This window comes from Nyctereutes procyonoides, unplaced genomic scaffold (assembly GCF_905146905.1).
Source record: "Nyctereutes procyonoides isolate TBG_1078 unplaced genomic scaffold, NYPRO_anot_genome, whole genome shotgun sequence".
NCBI classification, from domain to species: Eukaryota; Metazoa; Chordata; class Mammalia; order Carnivora; family Canidae; genus Nyctereutes; species Nyctereutes procyonoides.
Genome location: NW_026575030.1, coordinates 13,646,313 through 13,669,816, shown reverse-complemented (window position 1 = coordinate 13,669,816; position 23,504 = coordinate 13,646,313). Strand labels below are relative to the sequence as shown.

General features: G+C 37.1%; 1 pseudogene; it reads right to left on the bottom strand.

The window, feature by feature from the left end:
• Window positions 1-22,170: 22,170 nt before the first annotated feature.
• Window positions 22,171-23,025, bottom strand: LOC129504006 (RNA-binding protein with serine-rich domain 1-like; annotated as a pseudogene).
• Between the last annotated feature and the right edge of the window lie 479 nt (window positions 23,026-23,504).

Sequence of the window (23,504 nt, the reverse complement as noted above, 5' to 3'; positions counted from 1 at the left end):
TATCCATTTATCTTTTGATGGACACCAAGGCTCCTTCCACATTTTGGCTATTGTGGACATTGCTGCTAGAAACCTCGGGGTGCAGGTGTCTCGGCATTTCACTGATCTTTGGGGTAAATCTCTAGCAGGGCAATTGCTGGGTCATAGGGAAGTTCTATTTTTAACTCTTTGAGGAACCTCCACACAGCTTCCCAGAGTGGCTGAACCAGTTCACATTCTCACCAACAGTGCAAGAGAGTTCCCTTTTCTCCACATCCTCTTCAACATTTGTTGTTTCCTGTCTTGTTCATTTTAACTATTCACACGGGTGTGAGGTGGTATCTCATTGTGGTTTTGATTTGTATTTCCCTGATGGCAAGTGATGTGGAGCATTTTCTCATGTGCATGTTGGCCATGTCTATGTCTTCCTCCGTGAGATTTCTGCTCATGTCTTTTGCCCATTTCATGATTGGATTGTTTGTTTCTTTGCTGTTGAGTTTAATGAGTTATTTATAGATCTTGGATACTAGCCCTTTATCTGGTATGTCATTTGCAAATACCTTCTCCATTCTGCAGGTTGTATTTTAGTTGTTGACTGTCTCTTTTGGTGTGCAAAAGCTTTTTATCTTGATTAAGTCCCAATGATTCATTTTTGCTTTTGTTTCCTTTTCCTTCATAGATGTTTCTTGCAAGAAGTTGCTGTGGCTAAGTTCAAAAAGGGTGTTGCCTGTGTTCTTCTCAAGGATTTTGATGGATTCTTGTCTCACATTTAGATCTTTCATCCATTTCTAGTTTATCTTTGTGTCTGGTGTAAGAGAATGGTCTAGCTTCATTCTTCTGCATGTGGGTGTCCAATTTTCCCAGCACCATTTATTGAAGAGACTGTCTTTCTTCCAGTGGATCGTCTTTCCTCCTTTATCGAATATTAGTTGACCATAGAGTTCAGGGCCACTTCTGGATTCTCTATTTTGTTCCATTGATCTATGTGTCTGTTTTTGTGCCAGTACCACACTGTCTTGATGACCACAGCTTTGTAGTACAAACTGAAATCTGGAATTGTGATGCCCCCAGATATGGTTTTCTTTTTTAATATTCCCCTGGTTATTCGGGGTCTTTTCTGATTCCACACAAATCTTTAGATGATTTTTTCCAACTCTCTGAGGAAAGTCCATGGTATTTTGATAGGGATTGCATTAAATGTGTAAATTGCCCAGGGTAGCATTGACATTTCACAGTATTAATTCTTCCAATTTATGAGCATGAAATATTTTTCCATCTCTTTGTGTCTTCCTCAATTTCTTTCAGAAGTGTTCAGTAGTTTTTAAGGTATAGATCCATTACCTCTTTGGTTAGGTTTATCCCTAGGTATCTTATGATTTTGGGTGGAATTGTAAATGGGTTTGACTCCTTCACTTCTCTTTCTTCAGTCTCATTGTTAATGTATAGAAATGTCACTGATTTCTAGGCATTGTTTTTGTATCCTGCCACACTGCCGAATTGCTGTATGAGTTCTAGCAATCTTGGGGTGGAGTCTTTTGGGTTTTCTACGTACAGAATCATGTCATCTGAAAAGAGGGAGAGTTTGACTTCTTCTTTGCCAATTTGAATGCCTTTTATTTCTTTTTATTGCCTGATTGCTGAGGCTAGAACTTCTAGTACTATGTGGAATAGCAGTGGTGAGAGTAGACATTCCCTTCATGTTCTTGATCTTAGGGGAAAGGCTCCCAGTGTTTCCCCATTGAGAATATTTGCTGTGGGCTTTTTGTAGATGGCTTCTAAGAAGCTGAGGAATGTTCCCTCTATCCCTACACTCTGAAGAGTTTTGATCAGGAATGGATGCTGTATTTTGTCAAATGCTTTCTCTGCATCTAATGAGAGGATCATATGGTTCTTGGTTTTTCTCTTGCTGATATGATGAATCACATTGATTGTTTTACGAGTGTTGAACCAGCCTTGTGTCCCGGGGATAAATTCTACGTGGTCATGGTGAATAATTTTCTTAATGTGTTGTTGGATCCTATTGGCTAGTAACTGTTGAGAATTTTTGCATCCATGTTCATCAGGGACATTGGTCTGTAATTCTCCTTTTTCGTGGGGTGTTTGTCTGGTTTTGGAATTAAGGTGATGCTGGCCTCATAGAATGAATTTGGAAGTACTCCATCTCTTTCTATCGTTCCAGCTTTAGTAGAATAGGTATGGTTTCTTCTTTAAACGTTTGATAGAATTCCCCAGGGAAGCCATCCTGCCCTGGACTTTTGTGTCTTGGGAGGTTTTTGATGCTGCTTCAATTTCCTCCGCGGAGCCGCCGCCCGAGCCCCTCCGAGCTGCTCCGGTCCCGCCGTGCGCGCTGCAGCCCTTAGGGAGCTCGGCGCACTCTCCCGGGGCGCAGGTGCCTGTTAGTGTCCCAGGGAGCCCGAGGGCATCCCCGCCCTCCTGGGTCCTGCTCCAGCTCCCTGCGAGCCCCTTTCCGCCGCGGGAAGGTTGGTGCAGCTCCTGCTCCTCCGGGACGGGGCTCTCCTGTGGTGGGGACACTCGCCCCGGCCTCAGCCCGGCTCCTCGCGGGGCCCCTCCCCCTCGGAGGCCTTTTGTTTCTTTATTTCTTTTTCCCCGTCTTCCTACCTTGATAGAAGCGCGAACTCTTCTCCCTGTTTCATTCCAGCTGGTCTCTCTTTAAATCTCAGGCCGAATTCGTAGATTTTCAGGATGATTTGCAGGTTATCTAGGTAACTTGGTGGGGACAGGTGACTTGGGGACCCTACTCTTCCGCCCTCTTGCCCCGCCTCCGCGAGTGGGTTTTTCCTGAAGGGATATTAGCAACATTGTTCACTGCAATACTACTAACAATAGCTAAAATATATAATTAACTTAAATGCTATCCATAGATGAATGATAAAGAAAATGTGGCAAAGACATACAATGGAATACTATTCAGCCTGTAAAAAGAAGACAATTCTACAATATGTCACAACTTGGATGAACCTTGAGCATATTATGAGAAGTGACATAAGCCAGTTGCACAAAGACAAGCATTGTAGGATTCCATTTATACGAAGTATCTAAAATAGTCAACTTCATAGTAGTAAAGTGGAATGGTAGTTGCAAGGGTCTGAGGGGAGGTAAAAATGGGGAATTACAAAGCAACAGAAAGTTTCAGTTAAGCAAGGTGATTAAGCTCTAGAGGTACGCTATCTAACATAGTCTCCATTAATGGATTGTACACTTAAACTTTTGTTAGAAAGATCCCATGCTAGGTGTTCTTAGTAATAAAGGAAAATTAAAATAAAAATTCCATCAGAGTGCTTTGAGGACATTGACAATATTATTCTAAAATTCATGTATAATAGTATGATAACTAAAGAATCTTGAAATGGAAAAGTAAAATGGGAAGAATCATTCCACATGAAATTAAGGCTTATTATATTGCTTCAGTAATCAAAGTACTGTGGTCCTGGAAGAGGTAAAGACACATAGATAAAGGAAATGTAATAGAGAACCCAGAAATAGACTCATACAAATTTTCCCAATGGATTTTTATATGATCTTTTCATAACAGATTTATTGAAACATAATTCTTATAACATAAAATTGACCCTTTGAAGTGTATGATTCAGGCGTTTTCGTGATATTTACTGAGTCTGTAATCATCATCACTAATTTTACAAAAGCTCAGTTTTGACAAAGATACAAAGGCAATTTGGTGGAGGAAGTGTAACCTTTCCCACAAATGAGCCTCAACCTAAAACTATCTCAGCCTGTGCAAAAATTAATTCAAATTGGATCACTGACTTACATATAAAATGAGAAACTATAAAGCTTTTAGAAATAGAAAAATACATGGGAGAAAATCTTCATAGTCTAGGACTAGAAAAATATTTCTTAGATTTGGCAGAAAAGCATGATTCATTAAATTGGACTTCATCAAAACTAAAACATTTTCTTTGTGAAAGACTTATTAGGAGGCTGTAAAGAAAAGCTACAGATGGGAAGAAAATATTTGTAAACCATATATCTAGCAAAAAACTAATTTCAAGAATAAATTAAAAAACTCAAAACTGAGTATTAAGAAAAAAAAGTTCCTCGGGATCCCTGGGTGGCTCAGCGGTTTAGCACCTGCCTTCAGTCCGGGCGTGATACTGGAGTTACGGGATCGAGTCCCACATCAGGCTCCCTGCATGGAGCCTGCTTCTCCCTCTGCCTCTCTCAGAATAAATAAATAAAATCTTGAAAAATATAAAAATTAAAAAAAAGTTCCTCTTTTATAGTTGGCTGAAAGATATGAACAGACATTTCAGTGGAGAGGTTAGAACCATGGCAAATAAGTGTGTGAAAAGATGTTCAATATTATTAATCATTAGGGAAATGCAAATTACAAAACCACGAGGTATTACTATGTACTCATAACATTGATTAAAACAAAAAAATAGTGACACCACCAAATGCTGATGGTTATGTGTAGAAACTGAATCATTCATTTGTTGTTGATGGGAATGTAAAATGGCACACACTTTCAGGAAAACAGTTTGGCAGTTTCTTATAAAACTAATATATAATTAACATATGAAATAGCCATTATATTTTTGGGCATTTATCCTAGAGATATAAAAACTTGAGCTTTATGTTCATATAAAAACCTGTACATAAATGTTCATAGCAGCTTTATCCATAATAGCAAAAAGCTTGAAACAACCCAGATGTTCTTCAGTGGGTAAACAGTTAAATAAAATGTAATACATCCATACCATAGACAACAATCAGAAATAAAACAGAAATAACTACTTATAGACTCATCATTTTGGATAAATCTCTCAAAACTTTGGGAGTGACAAAAGCCAATCCCAAAATGTATATCCTCTATGATTCTATTTATATATTTTTGAAATTATAAAATAGTAGAAATGGAGACCAGATTAATGGTTGTCAGGAATTAAGAAGAGAGTGAACACAAGAAAGTGAATGTGACTAAAAAAGGGCCCATGAATAATACTTTTGGCTGTAGAATAATTCTGTGTTATGACTGTATGATCATAAATTATCTAATTGTTATGTATGCTATGATTTTCTAAAATATTGCCAGTGGGCAAACTTAAAAGGAACATATGACCTTTCTGTCTTTATGACAATTGCATAGGAGTCTACAATGATCTCAAAGTAAAAAAATTTATTTTATTTTAAAAAATATTTTATTTATTTATTCATGAGAGACAGAGAGGCAGAGACAGAGGGAGAAGCAGGCTCCATGCAAGGGAGCCCAATGTGGGACTCGATCCCAGGACCATGGGATCACACCCTGAGCTGAAGGCAGATGCTCAACTGCTGAGCCACCCAAGCGTCCCTCAAAGTAAAAATTTTAATAATAATATTAGTATTAAGATAATAAACACAAGATGAGGAGGGCATACAGGCCTCTCCCCTCCTTTTGTTCATTCTTTGAGTCTGTAGTGAAATAGCGGAAGGATAAACACACATAAAAGATACTGAATAGGGGGGCCTGTGTAGCTCAGTAGATTAAATGTCTTACTCTTGGTTTTTGCTCAGGTCAAGATCTCAGGCTCCTGGGATCCAATCCCTCATAGCATTCCCTGCTGAGAAGATTGGATCCTTTCCCCCTTCTCTTGCTCTCCTTCCTGCTTTGCTCCTCCTCCTGCTCGCACTTTCCCTCTCTTTAAATAAATAAATAAAATCTTAAAAAAAAAAAAAGATACTGAATGAAAGTAAATCTGAAGTGAGATATTTGTAAGAGTAACACGGACCATTCTGTGAACATAATCAGGTTTTTCAGCCTCAGGCCAGCACATGAGAGCTGAGTACACATTATGACTCATCCTTGCAGACTAAGCAACCTCATTTGTCTTCTCCAATGGCTAATAAGAGAATTCTTAATAAGAGAATTTAGTCTCTTCATGTGTGAAAAAATTATACACCTGATCTTTATTTATCTGGATAACATAAGCCATAGTATAAATGAGTCCTAAGTACCTGAGTTTTCCTTCACAATTAAATCTTTCCCATCTTCTCACTTTAGTAGTGATTAAAGATATGTGTCTTCACATAATGAAGCAATAATATCCCAGAAAACCTTGAGGTATAGGTTGAGACTGGTTTTCTAAATTGTTTAAGTATTTGGATAGTCGGGAAATTTTTGAAAAAAATAATGTCTTCCTATTGTAAATATTCATTTTAGGATGCTGGAACTTGAGATTTCAAAAATTATTTATATAAACTCTTAGTGTATGGAGACTGAAGTCTGAGGAGACTGATGCCTGACTACTCCCCATAGCCACGCAGATTTAATGTTAGGATAAGATAGAAGGAGGCATACTCTGCATCAGCCAGGATGCTCTGCCATCTTTTATTGGCAACATCTGGAAAACAGACCTATCTATGTCACATGGCAAGAGAAGAAAGAGAACTTGAAGAACTATATTACAGTATCTTAAAGCTTTCTATCTGAACAAGCATGCCTCACTCTGCTCGCACTTCATTGGATAAAACATGTCACAGGGCCACTTTGCCTAACCCAAAGAGGGTAAATAACTTGAACTCCTCACATATCCTACTCTCCATGAATAGTGAAATCTCACTGGAAAAGTCTTTTGAAACCCACTACCAGTAACAAAACACTATAGAGACAGAGTAAATCAATTAATATTTACATTGCATCCAATCTATATTTAGTCTGCAATAAATAGTTGCATAATAGTGATTTGCTAAATAATATCCACACAATTGGATCCATAATGATTGTCTTTCTTTTCTTTTTTTAAAAAAGATTGTATTTATTTATTCATGAGAGAGACACAGGCAGAGACACAGGCAGAGGGAGAAGCAGGCTCCATGCAGGGAGCCGGACATGGGACTCCATCCTGGGTCTCTAGGATCACGCCCTGGGCTGAAGGTGGCGCTAAACCGCTGCCCGATTGTCTTTCATTACCAGGTAAATTCATTACTTCTCAACAAGTGACAAGTAAACTTCTTTTGTTTCCCACCGCATACAAAAGCCCTAATTCATCACACTAGCATTCATAATCTACCAAAATTTTCTGGCTCCACATCTGCTAGGCTAGTGACTTACCTGCCTGTTTCACAGTTTCTCAACCTCAGCACTATTAATACTTGGGGCTAGATGATTCTTTGGGGGGCTGTTCTCTGCGTTGTAGGATAGTTACTAGCATACTTGTCCTCAAGCCAGGAGGTGCCAACTAACATTCTCCACCATCTGTGACAACCAAATATATGTCCAATGTTGCCAACAGCCCTGAGGGATAAATTCCCCCCTCACTCACTCACCCTGAGAATCACTGGTGTGCATGTTATGAATTCATCAGTTCATTTTCTTTCTGTCCATCGCCTTTTTAAATCTGTCTCATCTTCAAAGTTTATCTGAAATTCCACCTTCTCTAAATAGATATCAAGATAGCTCCTGTTTTCTTACTTTCTTACAAAAATCATTTAAATTTGTAATTTTTTTTTCCAGTTTACAAGGTGATTTAATTGGTTCCAAGAGATTTGAAATACAGGGATATAAACCTCCTTTTACAAAAAAGAAAGCAATTTCCAGAGAAGTTTAGAGACTATACCAGCACTACATAAAGTATAAATGACAAGTCATGTTTGTAAACTGGCACCAAAGCCCTATCCACGGTATTAAGATGCCTCGCTAACTCCTGAAGTGTCTTCTTGTATATGCTTTACTTTAGTCTTATTTTCATTGATTTTTTTTATAGATGCTCATCTGGTTTCCATTAGACAGAGGATAGTAGTTGAATTCTCTTAGTATCATTAGCTTTTTACAAAACGACACTTAAAAGAGGCGATTTAATTCTCAGAGCAAAACCCCATGACTTGACAACTAGTGTTAGTCTTACTTTAGAAATGAGGAAACCGAGTCTCAGAGGTTAAGTGAATTGCCTAAAGATACGTGGCAGATATATGACAGGGTCTGGACTGTAGCCAAGGCTGACTGAATCCATAACACATGTTCTGAACTTCTGCCATTCAACAAACAAAAACATGTGTGCATTGCTTTAATTTAATTCTGTTGTATTAATTCGGACATGATTTCATAAGGCCAAAGCACATCCAGTGACCTACACACAAATTAGTGCAGCCCTTCAGGGTGTGCAGACTCATCTTGTCATGCCGAATTGTGATGTTCCTGTGGGAGCCTTCCGGCCCCCAGGGACATCAATCTGTGGCTTTTTAGAGCAGTTTATTTTCTTTCAGCCAGTGATGTACTGCTACTCAACCCCTAAAAAAAAAAAAATGAAATAAACAAACAAACAAAAATGCTTTCTCAAAAACAAGTATTAGGGTCTGACTTAATTCCTTTTAAACTGACTGGGCATATGGCTCTTTATTTACATATCTTATTACAGGCTATTCTGTGGTGACCAGGTACTTGTAATTCGCATCTTTCCTGGGTTCCTTGAAACCTTAGAAGCCCATGACTACTTGTTCTGTTCCTGGATTAGGAAGTTCTGCCCTACTTAAATCCGTAAAGATTCCATATTCTTCTTCTTCTTTTTTTTTTTTTTTTTAGATTTTATTTATTTATTCATGAGAGACACAGAGAGAGAAGCAGAGACATAGGCAGAGGAAGAAGCAGGCTCCCTGCAGACAGCCAGATATGGGACTCCATCCCAGGACCCCGGGGATCACATCCTGAGCCTAAGACAGATGCTTAACCACTGAGCTACCCCGACTTCCCAAGATTCCATATTCTGTCCCAATTGTGCACTTATTAATTTAACAAAATCAACATATTCCTATGACCTCAAAATCAAAGCATCTTGTCTGCCATGGGCATAGACCTTTCCTGTAAAAGCAATTTTACCAACAGTTGCTATATTTTAAAAGTTTATTTTACAAGGTAAAATTAAGACAAGATTTTCCGAACAGTTGTAATTTAGAAACTAAAACTTACTTGAAGGACTTTGATTTCATCCTATAGTTATTAGGTCCAGACTGTACTTCCAGATTACTTATCCTCTCTGTGACTCAGCTTCCTTTTCTGTTGTACAGAAATCCTTGTCGATTCTGCACATGCCAAATGTATTCATTTAGGAATACATTTAGAATCACCAGGCAGAGAAAAGCTGGCGCTTTCACTTCTAAAAATGCCTTTTTTCCTTATGATGTAACTAACTGAATAATATCAAACCTCCTCACAGGGTGAATTATTCCAAGACCTGGGGACACTCTTCTTCTTTAGAGAAGTTCTGTAATGTTTCTTTCCCCTTCCCTTACATCCTATCAAAGGGCTTTGGAATTTGCTCACAGAGGAAAGTTCCACAGGGTGAGAGAAAATGAACCTTGCTCTCTAGGGCTCTGGTCACCTAGGCTCTCCCATATTCAAGTGCTGCCCTAGGGCGCTTGGAACCTGTTGCTCTTTCCTCCACGGTGTGTTGGCTTTGGCCAGCACACAGGTGGCAGTAGAGGACTGAGCTGAAGCCAGTCTCCTTTACTGCTCCCTTTTCACAAGCCCGTGTGGCTCTCAGAGCCTCGGGATGGCCACTGCAGTGAATGGGTGGACGAAAGCTCTGCTAACCGAAGCTGGGTGCCTTGGGCTTGGCCTCATGCCAGCCCAGCCTGGCAGAGATCTGAAAACAAATGAGTTGTCAGAGGCTCGTTCAGAAGCGATGACAAAGTTGAGCCAATTCTGCTTCTGTTGCTTCAGCAACTATTTGTTTGCGTGTTTATATATTATATGTCTTGATTTCTGTATAAATAATTTACAACTCTACTACATTTACTTATGTCTTGAAGGCACATCATAGTCTTTTTTAGAGAATCCACCTGCTCAAGAAGGAATGGAAGAAGGGAGGGATGGAGAGTAGAAGAAGGTTAAGGAAGGAGACAGAGAGGGAGGGAAGAACTGTCTTGTCATTTATCCATGCCTTAATTCAAAACATTTATTAAGTACTTGATACTGCTCAACAGGACATTTGTGTAAAACGTTAATTTAGCAGTAATGTTAAATAATTCCTGTTAGTAGTCTGCTGTCTACAAAACAAAGGTCAAATGTCTTTGAAGTATGGGATGTTTATCAAATTTGGGCTGTGTGTATCTCTGACTATGGTCTTTCCCACTAAAGCTACACAATCCAGCCTGCAGCACCGGACATCTCCCCATGGATCCGACCCCAATGCCCTGCTTTGTGCTTAAGAATAGTAACTCTGCTCATAATCATACTTCGCTCCTCTGCTTACAATAGCTGGCAAATAGTTCAGCCTAAAAAGTCAGTTCTAAAGTTATCTCTTCTGTGAAATGCATTTTTCCAGCAAAAGTTACTTTTGTTTACATATCTTCCTTATATCCCTTCTCATACAATGAATTATATGGCCATGACACACTGAATTCTTGGTCTGAATTCATTACTCTATTATGACCTTGTGCTTTCAGTGCCTTGCCCTGTGATGCCATCACTCCACAGCCCCTTTATAAGGCCACGTGTCTTTCTTTGTCCTCTAGGATATTAGCAAGACTTGACAAAGCGGGGGCTTGCAACATTCTTGGGTGGCTGGGTTTGCCCTCTCCTGCTCTGACATCACCGTGACTTGGCATACTCTGGATAATTACTGGCCCTGCAGCCCAGGTCTCAGGCTAGACACACCAGGCAGATCAAAACCTGACATGCAGTCTGGAACCAGCTCTGCTGAACCCAGCTTAGATCTGCTAAACTGCATCCAGCTCACACACGAGAAAAGAAAAACAAATAGGTGCTGGGGTAATCCTTGGATATTCTGAACAGCATTATTGTGGAACATCTAATGGATAAAATATCTTTTCTCAATTGAGAACTCAAGGTCCATACCTTTACCTATAACTTAATAAATGACCTTTGTTTAAATGAAGGAAAATAATTATGGTTGTATTACGATGGCTATAAAAAGTGACTGGCATATGTATTACACCTTTAATAATCTTATTAGGTAGGAAAGTTAAGACATATGTAGCTAAAATATGAAGAAGAATGTGATATTTCTGTCATGAGACTGTTCCCAGGAATCTTACAGTGGAACTAAGGAAGTTTTTATAACTATATGAAAGCATCTGAGTGGATCTTAAAGGGACACAAAATTTCAGCAATTAGGAAAAAAAAAAAGTGAATTTAGTAAGAGAGTGGGAATAGGCTTTCCTGGACAATGGAAAGGCTTTTATAGACAGATACTTTTAAAAAATAAAATAAAATATTAAATTAAATTAAATTAAATACCTCAAGCTGCTTATTCAGTGAGATTTCTGCCTGTGTTAGTGTGTAGAATAAAGATGGAAAGATTAATTGACAATCCCAGAATTGTTAATTTCACATCAAATTTTGATTTCCTTCAATAGGCAATGGGGAACTATTTTAGATTTCCGAGATGAGTGAACTCATTATGTTTTAGGATAAAAAAATTTAGTTGTGATACATTACATAGGACTAAAATTCTAGCTGGATAGAAGAAGAGAAATACAAGTTCAAAGAAATAAAGATGTCAAATTTCTAACTGCTGAAGAACATATTCATGTATATTTTATTTTATTTTTTAAATTTTTTTAAAAAATATTTTATTATTATTATTCTAAAAGATTTTAGACCTAGCTTCGTTTTATTATTTTTTATGTTTTTACCTTTTTAATTTTTTACATGGATTTTTTTTTATTGGAGTTCGATTTGCCAACATACAGTATACCCAGTGCTCATCTCATCAAGTGCCCCCCTCAGTGCACGTCACCCAGTCACCCCATTCCCCCACCCACCTTCCCTTCCACTACCCCTTGTTCATTTCCCAGAGTTAGGAGTCTCTCATGTTTTGTCACCCTCTCTAATTTTTCCCACTCATTTTCTCTCCTTTCCCCTATAATCCCTTTCACATTTTTTATATTCCCTGTATGAGTGAAACCATATAATGATTGTCCTTCTCCGATTGACTTACTTCACTCAGTGTAATACCCTCCAGTTCCATCCACATCAAAGCAAATGGTGGGTATTAGTTGTTTCTAATGGTTGAGTAATATTCTATTGTATATATATATCCTATACATAGGAGTAAAATTCTGGCTGGATAGAAGAAGAGATATACAAGTTCAAAGAGATAAAGATGTAAAATTTCTAACTGCTGAAGAACATATTCATGTATATTTTAAATGGAAGATTATGGATAGAAAATCATAATGGTATTTAGAATTTATTAAATATATTTTAAAAAGCAATATAACAGGTTGATTTTTAATGTCAAGAGTTACAGTATGGATGTTATGGTCTTGCAACTAATTAAATTGTAGTTGAAACATTTTAAGTATAAATTTTATATGTGTAAGGGAGCACAGTACTTATCAAAAAATTAGGGAGTAGTAGAACAAAATGGTTTCAAAACTACTACTTGTCCCCTTTCACAAAGGGATGAAAAGACATAAAATAATTGTTGCTTGTTTTATAAATTTAGCAAATGTTATGTGACCAATGCATCTTCTGCTTACAGTGTATATTAGCATTATTAGGGTTATAGAAATTACTATATTTAATTATAGAATTCCTCCCCACTTTTTTTCAGTGCTTATAAATATCCATTGCAGGTAGTTTTCTGTGGGATACAAACCAAAGAAACATTTTAGAGGTGTATTGGATCAACAACTATTTAATCTGACAATATATGTATGAAGATCACTTTGGGAATTTGGGGTGAAATAAAATCCTTCTAACTCCCACCATGCTTAAAAGTTTATTACAGTCTTCAAAATATTGTTTGATACAGTGTAGAATTTCAAATGCCTACTGAAGGATGAGACCTTAGAAGCAGAGAAGCTACATGCTTCAGAACCCAATATTAAAATAAATTTGAACAGTAAAAGGAATGTAGAGGAGAAATGAGACAGGGGACCAGGAGGAAGTCCCTGCAATCCATATGGTGGGAAAATAATGACTTGAGTAAAAGATGGTTGGGGGTAGTAGCAAAGATAAAAATTAAGAATGTCATTTGAGTCACTAATATTTTTAAGACATTATTATCTTTTCAACTGATATGTAATATTCTTAAGAACCAATCCTATTTCCCCATAGTTCAAGATTCTACTTGTCGCATAACTAAGGTATTTTCTAGTTACTATTCCTGAAATGTAATTTCAGAGTAATTTTTCTAATGAAGGGGATAAAAATCATATGTATATGCTTAAATATTAAATATTATGTTCCAAACTATTTAACACTATATTTATTTCTAAAATAGAACTACGGGAACATGTAGATACAGAAAATTATTAATAAAGGAACATAAAAGATAAAAATATCAAGAATAAAAAAAAAGTCCAGGGAATATAAGAACACTTAAAATATCTAATTAGTATCTTCAAAAGGTTCAAGAGGATACTATGAATAGTAAAGTAAAATTAAAAAAAAAAACAGAGCAAAAACAATCAGCCATGAAAAACCAATAATCAGAGAATGTGAGCCTTGGAAATTAAAATTGTGATTATTTACATTAAAAAAATTGCCAAGAGTCATTCATCAACATACTGCCCCTGTGGCCTCATTAGGAATTTCCTACAATCAGTTGACAGAGAGAGACAAATTGGGTTTGGTTCTGCACTCTGCACTATATGCAGGGATCCCCCAAAAGTGGTAGAATATTTTGTTGTTGTTGTTGTTCTTGTTTTGGTTTTAAAGGGAAAAGGCTGAAGAATGATTTTGTTTGTGTGGAGAGGCAGCAAAAAAAGGCAAGGTAGCTTCAGGAGACCAAGGTCAGTCTACTTAAGAGGAATCACAGACTCTGGGTCCTCCAAGGAAAAGTACCCAGGCACCCAAGAGGGAAGTGCAGAAATGATGAGAAGGTATCCTGGGGGATCCAGGAGAAGTAGTGGTAGTGTCTGCACCAAGTACAAGTCTATTTTATTTTATTTTATTTTATTTTATTTATTTTATTTTATTTTATTTTATTTATGAATGTAACATGGTTTATAGGATTTACTGTATTGAAAAATAAAACTTTAAACCACTGGTTTGATAAAATATCTCTATCTTATGCTAAGCTCCCATATATGTGGGGACCCAATTATCTACTTGTTCCCCCCTGCACCAAACACCACACATTTTAATTATTATAGGTTTAAAATGTCTGATAGCATGTATCATTGATACATAGTCTTTGCCTTTAAAATTGTCAATTCTTGAGCATTGTGTTTCCAAAAGACAAATTAAGAAAACAATTCCATTTACAATTTCACTAAAAAGAATAAAATTCAAGGAGGTTAAAGACCTATATTCTGAAAACTGTAAGATATTGATGAAAGGAATTGAAGATGAGACAAACAAATGGAAATATATACCATGCTCATGGACTGGAAGAATTTATATTGTGAAAATATCCATACTACCCAAAACAATTTACAGATTTAATGCAATTCCTATCAAAATAACAATATCATTTTTATAGAACTAAAACAAAAAATCCTCAAATTTGTATAGAATCAAAAAAGAGCTCATGCAGTCAAAATAATCATGAGAAAGGAAAACAAAGCTGGAGGTATCACAATCCCAGATTACAAGATAACTACAAAGTTACAGTATTCAAAGTATGAGAATTGGCACAAAACCACACAGAGATCAGTAGAATAAAATAAAGAGCCCAGATAAAAATCCATGCTTATATGGTCAATTAATCTATGAAAATGGAAGCAAGGATATAAAATAGGGGATCCCTGGGTGGCTCAGCGGTTTGGCACCTGCCTTCCCCCCAGGGCATAATCCTGGATTCCCGGGATCAAGTCCCACGTCGGGCTCCTTGCGTGGAGCCTGCTTCTCCTTCTGCCTGTGTCTCTGCCTCTCTCTGTCTCTCATGAATAAATAATTTTTTTTAAAAGAATATAAATTAGGGAAAATAATTTTTTTTCAATAAAAGATGTTGGGAAAATTGGACAGCTGCATGCAAAAAGAGACTAGATCACTGTCTTATACCATAAACAAAAATAAACTCAGAATGCATTAAAAACTTAAATGTGAAATTTGAAAACAAAGAACTCATAGAAGTAAACATAGGCAGTTAGACACTGGTCTTAGATACATATTTATGGATCTGTCTCCTCAGGGAAGACAAACTAAGCAGAAATAAACTATCAAGAACATGCCAACAGTGAGTCTTCCTATAAATACACATTTCAAAACATCTCCTTTATTCAGGTCCTTTAGTTTCTTCAATAGATTGCATCATCCTGTCTAAAAACACTTTACTTCTATCTTATCAGATTTGTTTATAAGTACTTTACAGTTTAGCTGATATTGTTTAATAATGTATGTATGTATGTATAGAGCATGAGGTGGGGAGAGGCAGAGGGAGAAATCAACAGTTGGATGCTTAACTGACTAAGCCACCCATGCACCCTAGTTTGGTTGATATTTTGAATAGTCCTTTTTTTTTTTTTTACAATTGCATTTTTCTTCCTTTGTGCTCATAGTTGTGATGTTATGAATTTTTATACTTTGATTTTATATGGCAATCCTGATGAACTCCTTGATTAGTTCTAGTGGATTATAAATTCTCTCGATTCTTAAATTATAGTATCTTTACATAAAGTAGCTTATTCATTCACATTTTTACACTTCTTATTTTTCTGTTATCTTATTTTCTTGACCACACTCAAATGTTTGAAATTTTAAAAGATTTAGATTATTTCCTTCTATTTTCACTTTGCTAAAGATAATTTTGTTACTATGAATGGGTGTTGACTTCTATTAAATATTTTTATATATATATTGAGATACTTGTATAATTATTCCTCATAAATATGTTAATGTGGATTTACATTCATACGTTTTTAAATGTTAAAGCACTTTTCTGTTTATTCAAAGGATCTTACTTGGTATTTTTTAAATTAATTAATTTGACATGATAATTTATTTACTAATTTGCTACTAGTGTTTAAATTAGAAAATAAACAATTATTGCTCTTTTTCAAGAACAAACTGATTTTCAAGGATAACTAACATGGAAAATTATACAAATTATCAGTGTACACATCTCATTGGAATTTTACAGAGAAAACACTTATACAAGCATCACCCACTTTGAGAAACAGAACATTGCTCCAACCCTAGAAGCTCCTCTTGCTTCCCACTCTATTCACTAGCCCCCTCAAGGGTAACCACTGTGATTATTTTTAACACCATGTATATTTTGCCTTCTTTTATTAACCTACTGAAAAGAGAGCCATTGTGTATCTTTTACTTCGTGTCTGGCTTCCATTATTCTTATATTTCTCTTACATTTTTATGATTCACTCATCTCCATATTTTGGAGATGTAATTTAATTTGTTCACTCTCATTTGCATGAATATACATTGAGTGAGTATATTTCAATTTATTTATTTATTTATTTATTTATTTATTTATTTATTATAATAAACATTTTAATTGTATATAGTTTTTAAAAGTTATTAACAATATGATATGACTGCTCTATTGTCTATTTTTTTCAATTTCAGTTAAAATTTATACAGTTACATGCACAGATGTTAAGCATATTATTCATGGTATATCTCATTTGGTCAATACCCCAATCCTCATATAAACATTTCATCACTCCTAAAAACTCCTTGTGCACCCAACTCAATTTCCCCTTTGGCCAGCTACTGTTCTGATATCTAATAATACAGATCATTTTCATCTTCATTTGAATCTCACATAATTGAAATTAGAGTAGGTACTCTTGTGTCTGATTTCTTTCATTCTTCATGTTTTTGAGGTTCATACATGTCATTCATTTGTGTAGCTGCTCTTTTATTTTTTTTTCTTTCCATTTCTGAGTAGCATTCCATTGTGTGAATATACCTCAGTTTGGTTATCCATTCTCCTTTTGGAGACATTTGGATTGTTTTATTTTTTTTGACAGTTATGAAACAAGCCATTATCAAAATTGTGTATGTACATGATTCTGTAGAAATATCCTTTTATTACCTCATATATCATCCATCAATCTCATATATTTCCATCAGACCTCTAGGGTGACCAGGTGCATCACCAATAAGCAGTAGTATTTTCAAGGAATCTTTTCTTCCTGAGAAGTAGTTCTCAACAGTGGGCTGAAAACATTGAGTAAACAGATATGCTATTATCCAGGCTTTGTTGTTCCATTTTTAGATGACAGGCAGAGTAGATTTAGCAGAATTCTTAAGGACCCAAGGATTTTCAGATTGGTCACTGAGCATTGGCTTCAATGTCAAAGTCACCAGCTTATTAGCCCCCGATAAGGGAGTTAACCTGTCCTTTGAAACTTTGAAGCCAGGCATTGACTTCTCTCTAGCTATGGAAGTCCTAGATGGCATCTCCTTCCAAGAGAAGGTTGCTGTGCCTACATTGAAAATCTCTTGTTAGGTGTAGCCACCTTCATTAATGACTTTAGCTATATCTCCTGGAGAACTTTCTGTAGCTTCTACATCAGCACTTGGCCACTTCATCTTGTTCTTTAATATTCTGGAGATGACCTCTTTCCTTAAATCTCATGAACCAGTTTTTGCTAGCTTCACACATTGCTTCTGCAGTTTCCTCACTTCTCATAACCTTTATAGAATTGAAGAGAATTAGGGTCTTGCTCTGGATTCAGCTTGAGTTTAAGAGAATGTTGTAGCTGGGTTGATCTTTTACCCAGACCACTCAAACCTTCTTATCAGCAATAAGGTTGTTTCACTTTCTTATCATTTATGTCTTCACTGGAGTAGCACTTTCCTTTAAGAACTTTTTCTTTGCATTCACAATTTGGCTCTTAGGCCAAGAAGCCAAGTTTTTTATTTGTTTTAGCTTTTGTCATGCCTTCTTCACTAAGCTTAACCATTACTAAGCTTTTGATTTGAAGTGAGAGACATGCAACTCTTCCTTTCACTTGAGCAATTAGAGACTATTTTGAGGCTATTAATTGGCCTCATTTCAGTATATTTGTGCCTCAGGGAGGCCTGAAGAGAAGGAGAGAGATGTAAGAATGGTCAGTAGAGCAGTCAGATCACACACAACAATTTATTAAGTTTACTGTCTTTTATGGGTGTGGTTTGTGTCCCCCCAAACAATTGCAGTAGTAAGATCATAGGTCACTAGTCACAGATCACCACAGCAAATGAAATAACACTTAAAAAGTTGGAAATATTGGGAGAATTACTAAAATGTGACACAGAGACATAAAGTGAGCAAATGCTGTCGGCAAAATGGCACAGATAATCTTGCTCCACACAGTACTGCACAAACCTTCAACCTGTACAAAGAACACAGTATCTTCAAAGATCAGTAAATTGAAGCACAGTAAAAGGAAGTGCACCTGTAATAGCTTTATTGGGAAATAATTGGCATAAAACAAACTGCACCTACTTTAAATGTACACTTTTTTAAAGATTTTATTTACTTATTCACTTTTGTATGAAGGAGAGAGAGAGAGAAAACACGAGTGGGGGGAGGGGTAGAGGGAGAATCAGACTCCCTGCTGAGCAGGGACCCTGATGCAGGACTTGATCCCAGGACCCTGGGATCATGACCTGAATTGAAGGCAGACGCTTAATGGACTGAGTCGCCCGGGTGCCTTGAAATGTACAATATGGCAAGTTTTTATATACTTACACACTTATGAAACAATGGCCAAAATATATCACTGCTAAAAGTTTCTTCATTCAACTTTTCATTCTCCTGTTCTTGGGCCTTCCTGCCCTCACACCTCCTCCACAGGTAACCACAGATCTGCCTTTTGAAACTATCTATTAGTTCATACTTCTTGGAGTTTTGTATGAATGGAATCATGCAATGTGATTTAAAAAAACTTCTCCTTCTTTTCTGCAGCCTAATTATTTTGAGATTCATCTATGTTACTGTGCATATCAGTAGATCAGTCCTTTAGATTGCTTAGTAGTATTCTATTGTAAAAGAATATCATAGTTTGTTTAACCAGTAAGTTATGAATGGACATTTGGTTTGCTTCTAGTTTTTGGCCACAAGAGATAAAGTTGCTATGATCATTCACACAGAAGTCTTTGCATGAATATATGCTTTAATTTTTCCTAGGTAAATATTTAGGAATGCAATAGCTGGATCTCACTCAAGATACATATCAAACATTTTAAGAAACATTTTAGTTCTTTTCAAAAGTGCTTATAATATTTGAGATGCTCATGAGCAGTTTATGAGAGTTCCAGTTCTTCCAAATTCTCACCATCATGAGGGTTAGCTGCTCTAATAGATGAGCATCAGTGCCTCATTTGTGGTTTTAATTCACATCTCCATTTTACTAATCATGTTTAGCACTTTTAATGTGCTTATTTGCCATCTGAATATCCTCTTGCATGAGATTTATGTTAAAATATCTATTTTTTATCTTTTACCTATTTTTTATTGGGTTCTTTGTTCGTTTTATTGGTAAGCTGTATTTAGAAGCCCAGATCTAAGTATTTAGATCCACTACTACTGATATAGTAGTATATCCACTACTATTGATCTGTTGTTGCTTCCCAGGCACCTCAGTGGACAGAGAATTAAGGATTTAATACTATACAGGGTTGCCTGGGTGGCTCAGTCAGTTGGGCAACCACCTTGGGCTCAGGTCATGATCTCAGGGTCCTGGGATCAAGCCTCGCATCAGGGAGCCTACTTCTCCCTATGCCTCTGTCTCTCTGTCTCTGTCTCTCATGAATAAAGGAAAAAAATCTTTAAAAAAATACTATCCATATGTACATCTACACATTTACACATGGTGAACACATTTACATCTGATTGTTTATTTGTGCTTGTTGAAAATCATGAGTTCATAAAGGTATTTCTAATTCCAACCTAACTACCTAAGTCATTTTAGGTTTCTCTCTCTCCCTCTCTCATTTTACTTTCTGTATCTTTAACTTTATTGCTCAATATTGAGAAGTCTGGATCCCATTATCCTTAACATATTTGTTTATTTGTAGTTTCTTTGTATGGAACTGGTCTTCTCTTCATTGTCACTACCCTCCTCCCCTGCATATAGATAATCTTTTTATTCTGCTTGGGTTCTGACCCATACAAGAGATGACTCTTCCCCAGTGATCTCCATAACCAGCTCAGAAATCAACATATACACCACTGTGGCACAGATTACTAGGTCGTACTCTGCAACCTCACCACTGGACTTACTCCTTACAGGCTCAAGCTCTGACACCTGGCTTGGGCCATCAACTGGACTCCTTGTCTCTTCCCTCAAGTGAGGATATCAACTTTGCTTAGTCCATCTGATTGTTTTCAGAGGAAGCAAGTCCAGAAAGCAAAGCGAAAGGAAACTAGGGGAAGAGATGACAAGAGAAAGTGGATGAGGAAGAAATTCTCCTCACATTAAAGATGCAAATCTGTATCAGGCCAATTGAAACTTATGTTGTTGCTTCTTTGTACACATTTTTTAAGTTTCAAATGTTTCATTATCATTCAGTTCAAAACATTTTCTAATTTCCCTTGTGATTTCTTCTTTGAGAATTCAAATATCTATACATGTTTGATTTATAAATATATTTGTAAACAATTTCCTGATACTTCAGAGATTTCTAGATATTCTATTATTATAAATTGCCACTTTTATTCCACTCTGGTCAAGAACATATTCTGTGTTATTTCTTAAGTTAGAAATTTATTAGATCTATGTGATAGCCCAGTATGTTACCTGTATTAAGGATAATTCCAAGTGCCCTTGGATACAATGTAACTCAGCAATTGCTGAGTGTAACCTTCTGTAAATATCAATTAGGTAAAATTGGAGGGTAGTATTATTCATATCTTCTCTATTTATTCCTGTACTCTGCCTATCAAATGTTGGGAAATGTGAAATATTGAAGTTTCCAGTTGTAATTGTGGATTTGTTTAATTCTTCTATCGCTAGGTAAGTTTTTGTTGCTGTTTTTGTTTTATGTTTGTTTTGTTTTTTACTGGACGTAGTTAGAAGCTCTGTTATTAAATACAAACATATTTAAGATGGTCATGTTTTATTGTGAAATTTACCCCGTTTCATAATGCAATGTTCCAATTTATCTTTGGCTATACTCCTTGTCTTAGAATATATTTTGTCTGAATTAACTGCTTTAAGCTTAGTGCCTGCATTTTATATCATTTTCCAGCATTTCATTTGCAACCTATTTAAAGACGGAGATATATTTGGTCTTTGGTTTTAATATTACAATATTTATCTTTTAATAAAGTGCTTATTTCTAAGATTTCATGCAGTTTACTGATATGGTTTAAGTCTACTATCATTCTAATTTTCTTGTTCTTCCATCTGTTTTGCTGTTCCTCATTTAGTTGTTATTCCATGTTTTGTTTTTGTTTCCAGGTTTCTCTTTTTTTTTTTTTTTTGCATTCTAAGCCTAGGTTTATTCAACACAATCTTTTCACTCTACACTACAAAGTACAAACACAATGTTATCTAAGATGTTGCCAAGTTCCAGAAACACAAAACAGAAAATGTATAGTGCTGACTGCACAATAAAAGCTGAAAAAACATAAATAACAGCGATGACAGGAGGGTTGAGATGACCCTGAAGAGCTGGTTCTTAGCTTGCTCACCAGTTTTCGAGAGAGAAAAGGAGACATGGGGTGGTGTGTATGTGTGTGTGTGTGTGTGTATGTGTGTGTGCGTGCGCGCACATGGGTACATGTAAGAACAGAACCACTTGGGGCAACTAACATAGAGTGACCCAAGAGGTCAGAAGAGGACTCAAGCAGGGGAGCAGGGCTAAGATTAACAGGAATAGCAATTATGAAAAGTATATCCTTTCCTGAAAGTCACTCAGCCCTCCACACTGGCCCCAGATCATCAGTGGAATGGGAAAGCTTGCTTCTAGCCTAGTGCTGCACTGCCCCCCAGAGTCCTGCTGGTCCTGCTGGCTTTGCCACTACACTGAGTCTCAGGACCTGGGAACATGGAATCTTTCTAGCCAGAAAATTGGAGGGGATCTTTACAGGCACACATTTGAACACCAACACTTCTGCAGCAGGAGCTTGGCCCTAAGTGGATCCTTAGATAAGTAACAACACCGCGTTGGACACGATGTAAGTTACAGATAGTAGAGCCTGCTTAAGGGGATGGGTTGAGCTGGGGCTGCTTGTGGCTGTGCTGCTGGAGTGGGGACAAGGTCGCAGATGCACATGAGATCCGCAGGGCAGGGGTACAACCTGATCTTCTTCTACGGGGGGAACTGGCAACACAGGGGAGGTAGTGGCAGCACCTGGGGGTGGACTAGACCAGGGGACTAGGTGCAGGCACGGTGGGAGCAGTAATCTCCTGGCCACGGACTTGCCTTGCATCCAGGAGCTTCTGTGCTTTCTTGGCTTCATCTGGATTCTCAAACTCCCTGTATTCAAAACTGTTGCAAAGATGGAAGTGAATCCTTTTTACAACCATGTCAATCATTTTCCCATAGGTAGAGATTATCCCCATCATGTGATCCTTTGTCACATTCCTGGTGAGCCTCCCAATGTGCTCTTTGGTGGAGTTAGAGCCAAACCTCTATCTTTTCCTTTCCTTTTGGGTGATTTAGATTTGGAGCAGGAACCTCACTTGTTGTCATCTCTACACCAAGAAATACTGGGAGAACATGGGGAGCTACAGTATGTGCTAGACTTACCCAGTGCCCAGGGAGGCAGAGCCAGAGCTGCTGCAGGAGCCAAAGCTGCTGGCCGAACTGGATGAGACTTGTACTGCTGCCACACTGGGAGCGCTGCACCTCTTTCTTTGATCCTTGCCATGACCATTCTGACTGGACTCCTTGGTGCTCTGTTTACTTTTAGAGGGATCCTTGGACTTCTCATCAGAGTAGCTTTTGCATTTGCTAGAAGAAGGGGCTCTAGTGCTGGAATTTTTCATTACTACTATTATTATTATTTACTTTTACCAAGTTCTTCTCTTTCACTCCTCCCTTTCTGATGGTGCTCAAAGCAGTAATGGTGGCATCACATAGCTAAATTCTCACTTCTAAGTCCAGGCTGATAAATGATCCCTAATTGACTACAGTTCTTACCAAATGGCAGCAACTCCCCTATCCAGGTGCGGGGGCTGAGACTGCTCCCATGGAAGGGCTGGCATTGCAGACATGGGTCTCCAGCCTGTGGAGAGGCCCAGGGCACAGGCCAGACTCCTGCTGAGCTGTGTCTCAGGGCCTGGCTGGGCTGCATCAGAGCAGATAAAGACACAGCATTCTGATTTTTGCCAAGGCTATGACCAACCTGTCTCCCTATCTCTGGTGGTTTTCTGTTTTTGTTTTTGTTTTTTTTTCCTTCAATCTTTTGGTTACTTGAATATTTTTAATATTTTTTTCCATTTAATACTTCATTTTATTTTTTATACTTCTTTGTATAGCTATTATTTTAAAGTGCTCATTTGAACAATTACAAGAAACAGTCTTAATTATAAGAGGGAGCCTTAATTAACTATAGTCTATTTAAAAGTAATACTGTATTTTAAAGTAGTATATTTTTATTATCTTACAGTTTCTGTGGATAAGGACTGGACAGATCTTGGATAGTTCCATCACTTCACAGACTCCCATGAAGCTTTATAAAGTTGTCATTGGG